At 35.5% G+C, this 18,324-nt stretch overlaps 1 protein-coding gene across 4 annotated transcripts in view; it reads left to right on the top strand.

Annotated features, from left to right (window-relative positions):
- Positions 1–18,324, top strand: part of LOC126850288 (nucleolysin TIAR-like) — a 382,595-nt gene that overhangs the window by 249,951 nt on the left and 114,320 nt on the right. The gene's annotated exons all lie outside the window — the stretch shown is intronic.

The following is an 18,324-nucleotide window of genomic DNA, read 5'->3' as shown; positions in this document are numbered from 1 at the left end:
TATATGCACGAGTAAAGGTCATGTATGAGCATGTAGATAATATTCTATAAATAAATGTATAATAAATTTCTAGTTGACTTTTCACTGAAATAAATCATATGGAAATTACACGAGTGCTCTCTATAAGAAGACACGTTCTAACGTCAGTTATGAGATATTAGGTGCTGAATACAGAAATAGCCAAATCGTTTGTCCATCGTTACTAAGATATTAGAGCTAGTTTGGATAGTTAATGGCAAAATCTTTCCGGTTGCATGTTTCGAACCGATAAGGATTAGCACATGCAAAAAAAAAAGGAAAAAAAGAGAGGAGATTAAATGAACAAAATGTGTAAAAAATGAAAAGATTCGTGGTTTTAACAGCAATCTTGTTAACATTATCAAGACAGTTTACCAGGCAAAAATCGCTTCGTGCCAACAACTATAATGTTACTCATGTATTTTAGCATACTCGGACAAGCACAATGATTGTCCTGGCCGAGATATGCAAAACTATATTTTGGACAAATATATTTACGTACATTTATTACATTGCGTCACATAAGCAGGGAGATATAATTATGTCAGGCGGACTGAGTTACATTCAGGATTACAATATCCTTAATTGCATTAGTGTAACGCGAGAATGCCGCTGCTCATAATACGATGCCATCGCATTTCCCTGGCGCAGTCCAGCACGAGATTGTACTTGCATTTTTAACGAAATAAGATAAAATCTAAATGCGAGACATTTTGAAAAATTTGAATCAATTTCATGTAATAGGTAAACCGTCGTATAGTGTATAATAGTTTCCTTTTCCGCACAAACGACTGTTGAGGCAATATCGATAACATTAAATATTCACTACCCAAATACGTCCAAAGCTGATGTCTTATTCAGAGAAATAGCGGCATAACAGCGTACATGCGAGTGCAGTGTATGCACATTATTCTGAAAACGGAACATAACCGTATGCCGCGGCAATGCGCGTAAACTGTTTTCAAAGGCGAATATCACTACAATATACATATATATATATAATACCACAGTATTACTTACAGGGCTAATACTGATGCTTAGTAATATAACTTGAGGCAGACTTCTTATATAGCGATGGCCGATCCACGTCACGTAGACATAACATGTCTGGAGAAGAATATTCTTTAATGTCTTTGCGCGAAAATCTTCAAATAAAGGAAAAATTATATACTTTTGTTAAAGAATAATTTTAAATTGTATAATTATTCTACTCTAAAAATCAATATCAATGATATCATTTTAGATGAAGACAATAATAAATGTGCGATTTTAATAACGGTATTTTCTTTTCTCTTTGATCTGACATATTAAATTCAAGAGACAATGGTACAAAAAAAATAAAGTTTAAATAAGTCAGTAATTTATTTAAATCATACGTCATATATATATTTGTCACATGTCACATATATTTGTCAGTATTTGTGAGGCTAACGTAAACACCTCTTGTTCATTGTTTCGTGCGTTGATATCTCGGGCTAACAATTTTTTTCTCTTGACATACACCCTTGTCAACGATACTGGATAGCGACCGATAATACGCGACAAACTCAATAATACATCAACATCCGAGATGTCGAGCGGCGCTTCTCTTCCCTCTAACATTCTTTCCGACATCTGCTTTCGCGCCCCTTGTCATATTTTATTTCCTTCCTTTCCCTTTATTTCCAACAGTCTGCCAGGTAAGGAAGTAAGAAGGCATAGAGGCCGGCGTAAGAAAGGGTGGAAACACCCTATAAGACGGGATAGCGTGTCTGTTTTGATTTATAAGAATTCGCCACGAACCCCTAACCCACCTTTCTAAGTCTGGCCTCACCCCCGGGCTCTCATAGATCGAGCTAGATCAACCCCCCCACTTCTCGACCTATCTCGCGCGTGAATAATAGGCAGATATACTCTACGTTATATCCATCGCTTCACCAAGCTTGCCACGATTTTCTCCTCTCATTCCTTCCACCGCTCTCTATCTCTTTCTCGCTCTTTTTCTCTTCGCTCTTTTTTCATTCATCTCTATCACGTCTCGATCGCGCGCCGATCGTTCTTCTCGCGAACGACGGACGAGCTTCATCTCGTCGCTGGTCAATGAAACGATCTATCAACGTTTGTGCCAGAACAAGAACTGTTACAAAACATTAGCGAGTCATGAAAGATTTTGCATCGCCCGTTTCGCGATGGTATATACACGGATCGGGGACACGTCATCAATCTTTTTACTTTGCGCGCGTCGGTCCGGTTCCAACGCGGCTGGAGATGAGTCGTGATATCCGAGAAACGAATCGCGCTAATTTGCAGATGTCGTGCTCTCACATTGATAAATAAAAGATATCATTTTGATTACTTCTATTTTTCGGTGAAAATAGTTACACAGATCTGTTGTTGCTGCTCGTCAATCGTGCGAGAATTTTGTTACGTAACAAGGCGTGTTTCTGTTTTGGAAGCAAGATAATTAAGGCAAGATAAATGAGCTTTAAACTTCTACATTATAGACTTGATTCTTCTATGTTATTAAGATTTTTCGTTAATTTCTGACAAGAAATATCACATATATCTTATCATTCATTATATAATAGAAAATATGCAGTGTCTGCATTTCAAACCTAAAAAAAAAAAAAAATAAAATCGTACAAAATTTTCATGGAAAATCAACAAAATTATATACTTGTATAGCAGTAATTTACAATTTATGAGAATCGTCATTTATCTATAAAAGAATTTGTAGAGATCCGCTACAATATTGAATGCACATCGGTTGCACTGTTGAAAAACACAGGAAACGAAATGTCTGCAAACTTTTTCAATACACGCTCGCGCCGGCCTACTTATTTTCTCAATGGGAGTTTTTCACAGCGACACACCTTGTCGTTGTAGCACGGCTGTCGGCTCTAATCTGCTTGCGATTGTTATACGTCTCTGAAAAGGCCTACTGCCCTGGCTTAGTCATCGATTATTATCGCAGCAGTGAAAATAATTTTGTTTATTAGTATCAGTTTATCGACGTTTTTGTCAGAACGCAATAAAATATAATTACATAGAGACAAAGCTGAACAATTATCTATTATAATATAAATCTTTTACAGAGATATACGTGGTACTTCAAAATATAAAACAAAATATAAAAAGGGAAATATATTTTATTCAATGATAAAATAGTATACGCAATTATTTTATATTTTATCTCTCAATGCAAATATCCAAATATAAAAATAGCTTTACCGAACGAATGTTTACGTACCCCATTTTGCGAAATCTCATGAAATATTCTGTGTGTACCGACTCTTTTCGAGGCAAGTGTGCGAGTGTATCGTAAGTGCTACCATACACTTAATTATTCACAGGCGCACTCGTATAATTATCGTACAATTTTTCTGCAATATCGCGCGTACTATCGTTATTCGTGCTACGACTCTGCCATCGGCCAGTGTCATACCTTCAAACGTGCAATTTTTTCTGCATCGTTCTCACGAACACGAAGTGTACCGATCGATTCCGCATACTTATAGCTTTATAGAGCTTGCAGAACTAAAACAAAATGTACATGACATATACACGGTAGCCAAAAGGCGCGTGCATTTTACCTGTAAAAGCTGACTATTTTTTTGCTACGTATCAAACGAGAAATGATATTAGTAATTTTTGTTTTTTCATATTTTTTACATTTCTATTTCAGTTTTAAACGTATTTTTCACGTTTTAACATTAACTTTGTAAATGCACATAAAATTACCTATTAGCAAGGATCAATATCACGTGTCATGCAGAAATCCGTTGATACCGCATAGTCTGTTATCTGTGCTCCTTTATCTTAATTAAAAAGAGAAAAGTAAGTCGTGTGCAGGTTCCGCTCGTAAAGCATCTTGCTCGATTACAGAAACAATACCTTGTTAACCTCCCACCATTCGTCTGCCAATCACGCCAGATAAGAGCCGTTACCATGCTACTTAGACGTCTCGAGACTTTCATAAGTATTTGTATAATCGTTGTAATGCCTCTGAATATCGGTTATGCCATAGATGCAATAAAGTATCGTCATTGTCATGAATTTTCCGTTCACGACCTGATTACATTTATAAATTTATAGTATCAATAATATTTCTCTGCGCGTAAAAAAGTCATGAATATTGCTTATCAAACTGATTACGATTCTTGTATTTTAAAAATCCTTGTATACCTTAATCTTATCTGCGTTGTGAATGAGAATTTTAAAATTATTTTTTATATATATTTTTGCTGTATGTGATGTATACATATTTTAAAAATACGTCGCATCAATTTCATATTTTAAACAAGAGCAATCTAAAACTTCCGAAAATTTATTGTGGTCAAATAATAACGACTCAAGAGCTTGCGATTTAGTTGCTATGTACATACAATACTAGTCTGTATATTTTAAAATAACAATCCAATTTCCGTGCGGGACCATTTTATACACATACTCGCAGATATTTGTGAGGTCAAACCCGAATTACTCCCCCGGGGAAGCCACCTAGGTTACCTCTTCAAAATTGCTTTGCATAACGTATTTGTGTAAGATACAAGAGATTCTCCAAAAAAAATTATTCCCCCGTTAAGATAAAAAGAGCCGCACATAATATTTCTTCGTTATTACTTCCCAGCACCAGGGTAGAAAAATTCGAAATTCACGGGGAACATGCAGATTGTCCCTTTATACTCTTCGTCCATATATAACAGGCGTTCCCAGGAAAAGCGCATCGCACATTGAGGTGGTAAAATAATAGCGTCGTAAAAATAAAAGCACGTGTGGCTCGCATCATACTAAAATCCGTTGACAATATGCATACGTATCGGCACGATCTCGAGTGTAACAGTGCAAATACTACGATCATGAAACTGTCGTGTAACGATTTTCATACGAATTCATCGAGGTATCATAGCACTAGTAATTTGACAGTATAGGATGACGTTTACGCCAGTTTTAGCAATTCTACAGAAAATAGCAGAATATATTTTTATAGCGTGTATTGCATCGCTTTTTACGCACAATCACAAAATGATACATCGTAAATGCATGTATGTAAGTGCCCAACTAGGGTCGTTATAGCTATAACAGTTGATTACTTTATAATACATACATATTGTGATAGAGTGTCAGGTTTAAACGCTATTATCTCACAGTTAATTGCTTTACATCATTTGCGTAATAGGATACTGTCAGATTTAAACAATTTATGCGAACGACTTACGAGAACGAGACTTATGAAAACGAAAATGAAATATAGTTTATTTACAAAATGTTCCTTTCGTATATACGCGAAAATAAGGTATCCATACGAAAAGTTATTCATCCGCAACAATAACGGAGGACACCGAAGCCGTTTTTCAACAGCAGAGTTTCACTTGATATAATGGCAGATCGTTGCCGGGCCAGAGCCACCGTTCAGCGGTTTTATGAGATGTGAAATTAAGCCCCTAACTGCCGTCGGTCATTTTTTACATTCAAAATAGACGCGCAGCGCCCTTCAGAAGTTACGTATCGACGTGGAAAATCAATATCGTTCTGAGAACTCGCGACTAGCATAAACAGCAAAATGTTTTGGTATGCTAAATAGAAACTGTTGTTCGCGCGCACTGTGTGTGATTGATTTCGGCAAAATAGACACTGCAATTATTGGAACTATTCAATTGAATAAACTTTGTATCTCGGTATAAAGTTGTAGACTAAATTCTATTTGACATAGCAAATTGTAAAAATAACTTTATTTCATTTCAACAAAATATCTCATGTATTTTAAATGATTTTAAATAGTTTATTTATTAAACATTTAAAGTATGATACGCTCTTAACAGATATATTATTCATTCTTTTATTTTTAAATTGGCTTTTTGAGAATTTAAAAAGATTTGAGTTACATATGTATCTAACTTTTTATTCTGATTAACATCCTGATTATCTCCAAATTATGTTAAACTATATATATATATATATATATATATATATATATATATATATATAAATTGAAGAATAAAAATAATTGTTACAAAAATTGAAATGCAAGTTGTAAGTTCTTGTGTTTCGTGCAAACAGTAAAGATTAATATCCATATAAAAATGCGATTTATCACCTTTTCTCACTTCTTCAATTTTTTTCCATTATTATGAAGAAACTTGTTATAATTATTTTTACAAGTTTGTTATAACAATCATATTTTTTAAAATAAATCTAGATATTCAATGAAAGAAAGCTCTCGTAATAATGCTTATCTTATATACAAATTCTACCTAAGAAAAATCTACAATTTTCCTTGATATGATATTCTTTTATAAACTAGATTTTTGCCACAATACTCTTTTTTTCTACCACGCAATAAATAATTTCTTTTTAATAATAGATAATAATACTATTATTATTATTACTATTATCATTGACTATATTACAAATTCACTAAATTATTCAATAAAACGCTCACCTTCTTAGAATGTGCATATCAAAGCACCAAGAAACGCTGATAGATTGATTCTTGACATATCGTATACCTTTGATATGTTGAATTTTCTGTCACGTCTCTGGCAGAAACAGTCGATATCTCCTTCGCATTTCCGTTTTCTTCATTCCGCTAAAATCGCTTCGCCATCATTTTTTGGCTTCTCTTCATTCTTTCGCTATTCTCCTTCGCGCTCTTATTCATCCCTACTCTTATGCTCCTTCTTTCATCCCTCCTCCCCCTTGAATTTAACGGATCTCCTACAGCTCGCTGCATCCAGCAGATTCGTTTCCTTACCTTAGCTGTTCTTGCTGTCTCCCAGCGTCTTCGTTTAATTACCAGCCGTTTAGGTCTTAATTGTTAATTTAGCGCGTTACGTTATTCTTCGCGATGCTCGTTAAAGGTGAAAATGCGGGTCGGTTACGTCGCGAGGTGGGGAAATGAGATTTCTCTTGAGAACCGCGAAACGGAAACGAGAAAAACAGAAATGGAATAACAAAAAAAGAAAAACGAGGGTGGAAAGACTGGCGCTTTAGCACGACCATATCGTTAATGGAGCGTTGTAAAATGTATACGGTGGAAGTATAACTACGAGTGTCGCGATAAGAATAGCAAGAAGATAGCAAGTTTACTGCTAGATCTTAACAAGTGCCGCGATCCGCGCGTCTTTGACAAACCATTATGATTATATTAGTTTTTGTGCAGAAGAAAATCACTTTTCCTCAAATATAGCATACTCATATTTCAGTTATGTCTGTTTAACATATTTCATGCATTCGACAGAGAGATGTATGAAAAAATAAAATGCAAATAAAAAAATTCTTATAAACAATATCTCCTTCTTTCTCTGTATTTTATGAAAATATTTCCACACATTTTAAAGCCATTTTCCGTAAAAGCCAAAATTTTCTGCAATTTCGTTTTTCTGCACTATTTGCCAAATTGCGTGCTATTTTCAAGAAGATAAAAATCTTTATTTATATCAAACTATATACACACGCACACACACACACACACACACACACACACCAAAGAACTTTTCCGCATCGAGGCACCAATAATTCGATCACAATTTTCAAACTAAATCTACGTTTCTAGTAGAAACCACACGTCAATGGTCAAGGTCCTCTCTTTAAACCAGAAACATTATTTTCTCTATATATATTTCAGGGTCGAGCAGGAACGTAGTTTCTCGTCGTTTCTCCACTCTCTTTCGCCTTTTCCTCTCTCTTTCTCACTCCTGCTTCGCTTTCCCTTTAGTTGTCTCTTTTCCACTAATATTCTCTCACTCCCTTTTTCTCTCACACAACTCCGAAGATAAATATTTCGGTCACGTAGTACCCATCGTTCTCTCTCAAATGCCGGAGCTTGCAGGCAACGCGCTCAGTGCACCGCTCTGAGTGATATTTTGCTATTTAATCCTCTCTCGATGTTCAGCACGGGCTTGCGCTCGTCCTCCCTTAGCACGTTTTCCGTATCCGCCGCTGTTTCTCTAATTTTCCAAGGGAAGACGTCTGGGTTTGCGCCGTCATCGGCGGCCCCGGCGTCTTTTACTATATCAAGCGATTTACTTGGCTTCGGGAAGCCATTCCCAACGGCAACGGCGTAACCATTCACCTTCAACCCCACTCTAAATCCGAATGGCTTGGTCCACGGGTTACACGACTGACCCGTCGGCGATTCTTCTTGGGCAAGTTCTAGCCGTACCTTCCACTCGTAGCACACTCGGACAACCGTGCCTCTCGCTTTGTTATCTACTGCAATTGTCATTCGTCGCACGAGCGACTCGTTCGATAGAACGGATCTACTTGTCTTTGCCATTGATATCTGAAAAAAGAAGCGGCCTCTCAATGTTCATCGAAGCTATGTAATAATTGTCAATTGATCTTGTCTGTGTTCCTCTTTAATTTTACACTGAAGAAGACTGAGATTAAGGAATGGCTTGAGCCTGTACTGGTAGCCACAACAACTGAAGTGAAATTAAGTCTGCGATTCTAGCTTCAAGCTCTCGAAATTGAGAGTCGCGCTTTATTATAGAAGTTGGTTGGAGACGCGCTAAATTACAATACGTATATATACGCGTGAGTATATAAACTCGTATTGATCTTTATGCGTTACTTGAATGAAATCAGTGATGCAAAAAGAGCTGTATCCATCTCTCTTCATTTATTTGTGTAAACAGTTACGATCCAGATTGAAACATTACGATTATTCCCAGAAAGATCACGCTGTTGCGTAGATATGATAATTTCTTATATTAAAATGTAAATCTTACTCTTTCGTATTTTAAAGTTTTTCTCTTTTATTCCCTTATATGTATTAATATATATTGATTATATATATTAATTATATTAATTATTTATTTTGTTAACTTTATTGATTGTATATACTAATAGATTTTTGTCGCTTAAACTTATATAATCTCAAAATAATATACACAGAGTTCCATCATGAATAAAAAATTTATAATCTAATTTATGTTTACGTTATATTTTTCAATAACATGATGATAAGAATTTTAGTAAGGCATTAACTCCTTCATTCTTTCAAAGTCTTTTATAGTCATATTTCTTTGTCAGTTAAGATATATTTTTTATTATGAAATCAACGAGGCGATGAACACATTCTCATGAACCGCCTTTCTTTTAACCTTTAAAGGTTGAGACACGAAAGGCAGAGAAAGAGAGAGATAGAGAAGAGAGAGAAAGAGTAATTACGCGCGGGGTCGACTGTGAGCACCTTAAATTGCTCGGATGCACATCGTGATGAGCATGAGCCGGGTGCGGGGGACTTTATTAGCAGCGGATCCTATTTATAAACTAATAGTGATTTATAAACAGCGGCCAAACACAATGGTGCGGCGTGACCATGAATCACCGTGGCCCGGTGAAAATCGCGGTGCGCCGCCGCGGGCGAACACGTTAAGTCTTTGCGAAAATTAGAGAGCTTTCGCGAAAATTACGAGGAACATAGAAAACCGCGGCGCAGCAACGTCAAGACTTGCATACCATTTGCAACAAATTACGAAAGGAATGTTGAAGTTTGGACAGTTCCAATTTAGTCCGTGCCGCCTGACACGGCCGTGTGCTTTGGATCTTTTTCACTAGCGTTAAACGTATTGGACAAAACGTATCGTAATTTGCACAGTCAGACAGGCGTTGATCGTGCACGAATAGTCTCTGACTAATAGATAGAGAAAGCTGAGACAGATATAATATATGAAGAAAAGAGATTTTTTAAAATAATATAAGCATGTTACAATAATATTAATATTTATTTTACAATAGAATAGAAATGTAATTTTCTCTTATTTTCTTTATATTTGTAGCATCGAGAATTGAATTCCTCAGATTTTAATTTTTTAAGTCGAGTATCATAACTATCTTTTTTTCTGATTATTATAAGGACAAATTTCCATCACATAGATAATATCATCTGAAATTAATTATATTCTTATACTTGTTCGCTGCATAACTTGTTTGCACCAATTTTGCGATACAAAGTTTGCAATACAAATACAAGAAAACAATTAAAAATCTATGATGGATATTATTAATTTGATAAATTATATTTTATCTATTAATTAAAATATATTATTATAGATATAGCTTCATGTTGCTAAATATGACAATAAGTTATTAACAATAAGTTTAAATATAATTTGCCGAAAATATTAAAACAAGAAATCCATTTTAATTCAAAAGGTGTGTAATGTAGAAAGCGTAATAAAAAGTTTATGGGAGGCTTTGCTATATAACAGCACGTAGAACGACAATACGTTCTTCATATATCTTGCATACATCTATTTGCATTCTGTAGTCTTTCTACGACGACTCTTCCACGCGTAGTGTAGACTCCTTTTCAAGATGCCTTTTTACAGGTTTCCTGTCCTATAATTTTACCTCTGGATCGTAACTTGCATAAAATATTAGCAGGTTACACGGTGCGACGGAAGTTGCTAAAAACTTCAGTTTGCTTGAAGTTAAATAGAAGAGAGAAAAAGTTTTATTATTTTATATTTTTAGAGATTAATTTGTAAAAAGCCATTTTTTTATTACTTTTAAGCTATGGAGAATTTTTTCAGTATTGTTTATTCTATATATATATATATATATATATATAGACATATTATGTAATGGAAAAAAATAAACTCTAGATACTGATGAAAAAAAATTGCATATAAAATTTGTTAATCTTAAAGATCAGTCAATATGTATTCGAATTGCGAGCAATTCTGTTGACCAATCTTCACCAGTGTACAATCATATTCGAGAGGGAGGAGAAAACGAAGAGGCAAAGACCGCGTACCACGTTCGTTTCCCATTCCCCTAACTCTCATCACTTTACCCTTTTTATTCTAGATAGATAAACGGCGTTTCGTGTCCCTTGGAATAACCGACTGCGATACTGCGGCATGAAATTGGACGACGCTGTCACAAGAATCGCATTAGTCGTAGCTGGGCGTAGCGTGCTGGAAAGTGCGCACACAAGCTAATTACAGGACAACACGAATGCCTCTAATTACTTTTATTCCAATTCCAACGAAATTTGCTGGAGCGGGATTCCCCGTGGACGTGTATATCTATAATGCACCACTAGTGTGTAGACGCGTACGGTGTAAGTGTATATTACGTGTGTATATGTGCATACCTAGCAGTGCATGCTTATCGACCACTGCGATATCGCTATTAAAATTCGCGATCGGGGATAATCTACAAATTGACCGAAATCTCGATGACAAAGCAGCGACAGCGTCTGTCGTAAATTCGTGCGTGGACATGCACGGCCATAGCATGATCAAACTCGATCTCGTAAAACTGAAAACTGATCTCCATCAATCAAATGGATTTTACATTGGCTTTGTTAGATTGTTACTTCCAAATTTTTAATAATTTTTCCAATATTGGATACTTTTATTCACTTATAATACTATAAACGTTTTAATATATATATATTATTTTATCATAATAGAAAAATTCTTCTAAATAAAGTCTACATAAGTCTATATAATAATAGAATTTAATATAAAATGTCATAACAACCGATTTGTATAATAAATAATAAAAATTACTATAAAATAATACGACACGTTCTGTACGCAATAACTTTTGCAAGAATCAGTTACGTATAGTGTAACGTAAATATCATAAAATGATAGTTTTCTATTGACTGTGACAGATTTATTAAAAAAATATAAAAGTAAAAAAATAATTTTAACATAACATGACTTATCTTGTTTTTGAAAATTAAGTTCTTCTATCTTTGATGACCAAAAAATGAGCGATAACATCTAATAAAAAATTATTCGAAAGGCTATCTAAAAATAAATGTTATTCACCTCTCATAGGAAACATGACAGACATCTTAAAAAACGAAACTGAGATACTGATAGGATACTGGAAAAGCTGATGCTCGCGCGAAATTACTCTACTCTTCAGGGACGACAATTCTGTTCGTCCCTTTGGCATGCAATCGGGTCATTTTTGCAGATCGGTACCAATCTGCTATCTTTACTATCAAGTTGTTTGTTCATCAACAATTTGGATCTATATTTGCGCAAACGAAGTATAAATGGGAACAATTTTCCAATCAATTATATTTTAGTCCTTCGTGTACCACAATCATCGATAATGCATAGATCGTAAAAATAATATGCAAATCCTTTCCTTGTATAATTATAAGTGTGATTTGACAACATAATAATTAAATTAAATTAATGTTTAATATATAATAACATGGAGTTATTGTATATGCCTTGAACACAAGCGTATTTTTTTTTAATAATATATAAAAACTTCAATAGAAATCAACAATTTATTTTAATTCTTGAATTTATATTTAATGGAGATTTGACTACTTTATTTTAATGTGAAAAAGATTCTTTGTTGATAATTTACATTCTCAACAGCTGCCATTTGCAATCGTTTTATTTTATACTTAATTGGCACTTGTCGACAAAAGGATGAAAAAGCGTGGTTCAAAGAGAAGTAAAATTAACGCGTGTCGCTTTAATTTGCCACCAACTTCGTTTTCTTTCACACCATGTTACGTGACAATCGCCTCGTTTCGCTTAATGAAATTATTTCAATCGTTCAATCATTAACATTATGGCTAACTTCCTCAAATGAGTTTAACGAGTAAGTCGATGGAACGATGTTAGCGTGACGTATGAAAGGAAAATTGAACGGGGATATACGGAAGTTTGGCGAGCGAGTAGTGAAAGATCGGCTTTCGTAAGTCTAGCGTTTTTGTAAGTCTGCGGTCGCGTCTACTTCACGTTGGTCAAAGGAAGTTCGCGGCGAGGTTGCTTTTTAGCCGTTCTAGTTTTTCATCGCGAGTTCAAAGAAGATATTATGTGAGTAGAAAAAGAACGAGAGCAAAAGAGAGGAAGAGAGAGAGAGAGAGAGAGAGAGAGAGAGAGACAGAGCACGCGGGTAGTAGTCCATTCCCTTCTATCCCGGTGAACTGGCCCTACCGCTCTCGCGTCACTCCTTTCTTCGGGTGGTATTTGAAAATATCCTTACTCGGAAGCTCGGAGCTCGGTAAGTGCGGGGGTTGGAAACTTTGATAGGCGACCATCTAACCACCTTAGCGGGTTGGTAATTCAAACAAAGCTAGCCTCGTAGTGAACCCGCCGGATCCATAAATCGGTAAAACGAGAGCAAAACGCGTAGATTGAAGAAAGTTGGAGGTAATAGATAGGGAGGAGTAGGCGTCCTACGGAATACCAAATGAGTGAGGATAGACGCATCCCAGTCACATATTCTGTACCCAGTGTCTCAACTCTCGACCTTTAATATCCCTCCATCCTCATCCGCGATCCTTCCATTCTCCGTTCGATTTCTAACCGTACCATACTACGGTATTTCTTCTTCACCAGCCAGCCAGCGAGTCCTCTTCTCCAATATTCTCCAACTACCCAATTCTACTTCGCGAGACCTGCAAAGAATAACTGAATTCGATTCGTCGGAGTGACTGAAACCAGCAACGAAAAAAAAAAGAAAGAGCACGAGCTTAACAATTTTATCGGTGTATCGTTCCGATAGCTCTCTTAGCGATAAGCGAGCCTGACTTATGACAATATCGTAATCTAAAATTTTTCTATATATCAGAAGTTGGTGCAGCGCAGTGATGAACCAATCACCGTTCGAAAGAGTAATATTATGTTATTGCACTGATGTAATACGATTTCGTCGACTCTTCGACTTTACGGCCGAGGAAATTTGGATGAGATTTCCGTCGAGTTCAGTGGGATAGAACCTTATCGAGCTCGCGAAGACAGTTTCCAGCGAACCTTAAGAACTCTGGAACTAATAGCTGTGAGGACTTAAGAGGAAAGCTAGACGAATGAACGAAGTCGCGAAAAGTTTCGGATGGTTGTCAAAGTTCGTCACGAAGTCGAATGATGAACAGGAAATGCTATGTCTAATTGTGAAACGGTAAGGAAACGATTGTGGTAGATAACCCTGACCTCATTTTATCCTCGTTTTATCCCGTGATATATTTTATAAATCTATTGCGGTAAGCATTATAAAATAATTAACGTAAATGCACTTGTGTCCTCTTGCAATAGTATAACATTACAATTTTCATTTTTCAGTGCAAGTATCAATGCGACAGTAGAAAAATCAAATACATACTGTTAATATTAAAATTTATAACTTATAAGTATTAACATCTAGTCTCCTCTTATGCTTCTTTATTGCAGATTAAATAAAATCATTTTATATATAAGGCATTATACGGACAAATTCGATAGATTTAATTAGAAAATCAATTATATTTATCAATTATATTATATTTATTACTAATTATAGCATTAAAAATCAACATTATTACAAAATATAACATTATAATACATTATGACATTATTGCAACATAATATATATTTATGCTATATATAAAAAAAATAAAATAGTAATTTAAATAGTGATTTATGATATTCTATTTTCTTTACTTACTACAACGCACAAAAAATAAAATTTTATACGTATAATACGCAATTTTTTTGCTATAAAAATTCAACTATACAAAAAAGATATTATTAATTGACTTTTTAGGACTTTAGACTCCAACTTTACTATTGTTATGTAGCAGTATGACGACAATACTTGAAGACTTGGACCACCATTGGTCACATAAACATAAAAAAATAAAAATTGATATTACACTATACCCTTCCCTTGCGGGAATGCACATAGCACTGAGCACCGTATAGACTATCAGCCGACGCATCGGACGCAGCTGCACTCACGTGCTCGTTTCATAAATTCTCGTTGGCGTAATTTGACTCACTGCATTTCGGAATTCTTTTATTACATCATCAGTTCGAAAGCGCTCCGCACAGATGCGCGTCTGATTTTTTACAAGATAGCGTGTCATATATACGTACGTCTTAATTATCGTCAAAGATTATATTATATAGAATTTATTAAAAAGAGGAATAAGAAAAATATTAGAAAAAAATAAAATATTAGAAAAAGAATAATAGAAAAAAATAGAAATTTTCTTTCTTAAAATATAATCACATATTTTATTAATATTGTGTGATTTCTATTACTTGTGTAGCATTTAAATGGCATAACATGGATATAAATCTTGTCCGGCACTATCAAGTGGTGTATCACTTCGTAGTTCGATTGCAGTAACAGTGTAAAAAATATTTGCTTCCGTCCTAGATGGAAACATATCGTGGTAAGCTTTGCGGCGAGTGATACTCAACGTTGGGTCATTAAGAGTTAAGTAAGTAAAAAATGTATCCATAGCACAGTAGTATAACTTCATATTATGTCGCCAATCTTTTTTAATGATATAACAGACACGGGGGAATCACGAGAGGGAGCGCGATTTTCAACTGAGCGACTATGTACGGCGCGGAATGTAATCAACCTTTACTAATCCGTGAAACAATGCAATAATGAAATTCAAATATTTTAAAACTCCGCTACCACTACCGGCCGGAGAAAGCCAACGCGAATGCGCTGTAACGCGTTTGGGGATGGGCGCAACGTGCATAGTAAATGGATCGACCAATATTTGCGGGCTTTTGGCAAACAATCAAACAAACAGAACCTGGACGCCATGTTCGAACTAAATGTTAGTTAGCGCAAGTCAGGTGTGTGTCATTTCCATTAGTGGTGGTCGTGATTGTGTGGCTGTAACGTGCGCCATCCCTTGTTTTAGTCTCCGAACATACATTATCCCGTTATGTACTTAACGTATGTGAGCTTCTTAAGCGTGTGTATGTGTGTGTGTGTGTGCGTGCGCGCGCGCGCGTATGTAACACATCTTGAGCACAACTTCGACGATTTTTGTTTTTTTACGTCATTGACCTCACTTACATTTCTGCATTTACATTGCGATGAATATTTAATCTTTTATATCATGTGCCACATGTTGTATATATCAAATCATTCTTTGTATACATGTACACCTACATATTTTTTTATATTTACTTGAAATATTTTATTTAATTAAAATATCTTTTTACTGTATATGAAAAAAATTAATTTATTTCACAAATTTAATGAAAGGCAACAAATTCAACATATCGCAAAATAATTATTTGTTTCAAATAAAATAAAGAACAAGAAGCAACATAAATTTTTTTAATAGTTTGTAGATAAAGTCTTTTATACGAAAGCAATTTCGACCATCAGAAATGAAATTCCTTCTTCATTACACGCAACCAAAGCCAGAGCTTCGCTATAGCCTGGCTATATTTTTCTTCCGCGCAGTATAATCCGTCCGACAGATTGAATCGTCACGGACGAGGTGGATGCAGCTATGTGGAGAGACAGAAACCCTGGAAACGACTTTGATAAAGTTATCGCGCGCCGTCCGACAACACGCCGCGTCAAGAAGGAAACTACCGATAGTGAATGTCTCCCGTCAGTACGCGCGCCAGAAAGTTTATATCGGCAACATTCGGACGCGCGGTCGTCGCGGTTTTCGGGCTCCGTTCAAAGCTGATGAGCACTGTGCTCCGCGTTATGGGGTTGTAAAGAGCAGCGCTCCCCATGGGGTGGCTGCGGGGAGCTCTCGTTTCGCGTATTTACGAGGAGCGCGCAAGGTCCGCGCCCCTGCCGTCCCCCTCACCCGTTCATGTAACTCATCGTCCAGTGACCCATATCCAACTAATTTTCAGATAATTAATATTTCAGTCGTGGCTTTGTTACGCGCGAGTTAATTTCGATTTGGCCACGTTTCAGTTTCCCGCAGTTTCTCCTCTGCGACCACCCTCGACTCGTCCCCTGCCGCGCCGATTCGTGCTCTCTCTCTCTCTCTCTCTCTCTGTCTCTCTTTCTCTCACCACCGCTTCACCCTATATACCAACCCCTCATCACCGCCGTTACCCGCCGCAGCTCTCCCATGACGCCCCTACCCTTCCCCTCGGTTAAACCCTTTCCTGTGAAAAGCGCCGTCCAACCAACCGTGTGCATTCGTACGCGAAGTGCGTACATAATTTATTTTCAGCATGCTTTAAAGTTCCGGGCATACATCGAAATGACTGTCCTGAAACGGCTCGCTAGCCAACGATCTTCAAATCCTACGGTATCAGTATTTCCTGTTGTGTCTTCATTTGCGAGATAAAGGGAGAATAACAATTTCGCGTCTTAATGCGAATCGACCGACGCGCTATTACGCTAGTGGGATGGCTATTATGCTCTCTCTCCTTCGATCTCGCGGATTTTCCACGTACTGGGATTAAATAAATGAGGGACGAAATGTTCGCGTTGCGATCGGAAATCCGCGCACAAAGCTGATCTTTTAATGGTTCGATTTAATCGCTATAATGCATTGTAAATGATTTGAGGATAATATTCTGGCAGATATACTTGTATAATATGTACAACATTATGCCATATATATGTGCAACATTAACGATATATTCTAATTTATGATATGGTTTCGTATTTGCAATAAAGAGTGATGGATATTATGAAGAACATATGTAATTTAGTGAAAAATGTAATTTGTTGAAAAGTGAATATAAGATAGGAAAAAGAATGTTATATAAAATTATTAATTTCTAATAATATATTAAATAATACATTAATAACTTAATATTAAATAAAAAAGTAAAGTAATAAATAAAAATAAAGACAAAATAAATAAATTTAATTTAAAATAATATAATTTAAAAAATTTATGCAACTGCAGAAGAGGAGAAATATAATTGAATTGTGTATTTTTACATACATACATACGCATCTTTAATATCACAATTATAATTCGATCATTACGCGATTAAACCAATGAACTTTAATATCAATTGAGCTTTTCGTTAACGTAGTAAAAAATATTATAGTCAAAAAATCGCTGCGCTCAATGTTATACACACGACTATCACATGTTTATATCCTTCTCTGTACTCATTTCTCTTCGTTACGTGTTTTGAAAAATATACGCGCAGAATATTTACGAGAGAATAAAATATTTTTTCCTGTCAGTTGGACTGTGTTTCAACGTTGTTTCATAAAATATCAGATTTCTTCTGTGCATTACCTAAATGTGTATTTACGTTTCTAATTCTACCATCTTTTGTATTTAACCATTGCAAAAGTTACAAAAATACAAACGTTTTAAAAAAACATTTATCGTGTGTTCATCATAAACGCCTATTAGACACCATTTGCATATAAAACATGAAATGGAAACAGTTATTTACCAGTGGTATCAGAGAAAATATTGTGAAAAAATGCATAATTACGCAAAGTGCGCTTGTTTATAATGGAATTAACGTTATAAAAAAATATTTTTCTTTTAGAATAAAATAAATTACAAAGTAAATATCCCATAGAGAGTAGAGTAAATGTAATAACAAAATTAAAAATCAGAATATAAAAAATGGAAGATTAATATGTATT

The sequence above is a fragment of the Cataglyphis hispanica genome, chromosome 6, assembly GCF_021464435.1.
Source record: "Cataglyphis hispanica isolate Lineage 1 chromosome 6, ULB_Chis1_1.0, whole genome shotgun sequence".
NCBI classification, from domain to species: domain Eukaryota; kingdom Metazoa; phylum Arthropoda; class Insecta; order Hymenoptera; family Formicidae; genus Cataglyphis; species Cataglyphis hispanica.
The sequence above is the reverse complement of the archived record's forward strand: the minus strand, read 5'-3'. Positions and strand labels throughout refer to the sequence as shown.